Source organism: Tenrec ecaudatus, chromosome 2, assembly GCF_050624435.1.
Source record: "Tenrec ecaudatus isolate mTenEca1 chromosome 2, mTenEca1.hap1, whole genome shotgun sequence".
Lineage (NCBI taxonomy): Eukaryota > Metazoa > Chordata > Mammalia > Afrosoricida > Tenrecidae > Tenrec > Tenrec ecaudatus.
The window spans coordinates 266,211,989-266,214,095 of NC_134531.1; positions in this window are offsets into that span (position 1 = coordinate 266,211,989).

Sequence of the window (2,107 nt, forward strand, 5' to 3'; positions counted from 1 at the left end):
CCCCATCCTACCCACCATGGGAGTGGTCTAGACCACACAGGCAGCTGGGACAAACATGTACACCACGCTGCGCTGCTGAGGAAAACTCCATCAGACCTCTAAGGCAATCTTGTCAACTAGGGCAATTATACTGAGCAGCACTGGCTCCCAGGATTAAAAGGGCACACCAACTTGCATTTAGGGGCAGGGTCTAAACCCCTCTGGCCCCACATTCAAGCAATCAGGCATCAGCTATCTCTTTATTCTTTATTTCCTCCTTCTATCTCCCCTCCCTCTTTACCACCACAGCCAATCTTATTGAACTAACTTAGTTGGTGACTTTAATACACCACTCTCTGAAAAAGGCAGATCATTTGGAAAGAAATTCAACAAGGAGACTACAGATCTAAATAGCACAATTGGATGACTTGAATGGTAGATAGATAGAGAGCTTTCCACCCAAATGCAAATAAATTGCCATTCTTTTCAAGACCACATTGCACATACTCGAAAAGAGACCACATGCTGGGACACAAGATGAACTTGAGTAAATTCAAGCACATAGAGCTTATACAGACATCTCTCTCTGATCATTGCCCCATAAAGCTGGAAATTAACAGAAGGACAGTGAAGAAAACAAGGGCAAACAATTGGAGGATGAACAATTTCCTATTGCAAAAGGAGTGGGTATTGCCCCAGTAAGAGATAAAAATCAGGAAGTTTCTAGAAACCAATGAGAATGAAACTAAGACGAACCAAAACCTGTGGGATATGGCAAAGATATTTATCAGAGGAAGACTGATAGCAATAAAGGCACACATAAATGACAAGAGAGTTTTGTGGATGATATGCTGGCACAAAATTTACACCAATTACAGCAGAGTCAACAGAACAACCCTACTAATAGCAAGAGGATAGATATAGTCAACATTAGAGCCGAGATACAGGAGAGGGAAGACAAGAAAACTTTGGGGGAAAAAATTAATGCCACTAATAGTTGATTCTTTGAAAGAATTGACAGAATTGATAGACCTCTGGCAAATATAACCAAAGAAAGGAAGAAACAAATGACATTTGCAAGGATGAGGGATAAAACAGGGGACATTTCAATTGACCCTAATGAAATCAAAAGGACAATTACACAATACTATGAAGGTCTAAATTCTAACGAATTCAACAATGTGGAAGACATGGACAAATATTTGGAAACACAATCCCTCCCTAGACTATTCCAGATGGATGTCAACAACCTCAACAGACCCATAGCGAACAAAGAAATAGACAAGCTAATCAAGGGATTACCAACAAAAAAATCCCCTGGGCCAGATGACTTCACAGGAGAATACTACCAAGCATTCTGGGAAGAAATGAAACCAATCTATAAAAACTCTTCCAGAACATAGAAAAAGATGGAAAGCTCCCAAACTCTTTCTATGAAGGTAGTATAACTTTGATACCTAAAGCAGGCAAAGATGCCACAAGAATTGAGAACTATAGACCAATATCCCTAATGAACATCGATGCAAAATTCCTTAACAAAATACTGACTAATAGAACACAAAAGCATATTAAAAATAATTCACCATGTGGGATTTATACCAGGGATGCAGGGATGGTTCAACATAGGAAAGACCATCAGCATTATTCACCAGAGTGGCAGGAAACATGATAGAAACCACAGGATAATATTGATAGACACAGAAAAATCATCTGACAATATCCAACACACATTTCTGCTTAAGACACTTAAGAAGATTGAAGTAGAAGGAAAATTCTTCAATATTATACAATATTATATGAAAAACCAACAGCTAATGTGGTAGTTAAAGGAGAAAAGACTAAACTATTCCACTGATAAAGGGGACCAGAAAAGGATGTCCCTTGTCCCCATTCCTATTTAACTTCGTTCTGGAGGTTCTAGCTAACAACATAAGACAAAGTAAAGATATTAAAGGTATACAGCTGGAGAAGGAAGAATCAAAATTATCATTATTTGCAGATGATATGATTCTATATGTTCAAGATCCCTTAAACTTCACAAGTGGAGTATTCGAAGCAATAGAGGAATATGGCAGAGTGATAGGATACAAAATCAACAAACAGAAGTCTATTGGACTGCTCTACACAT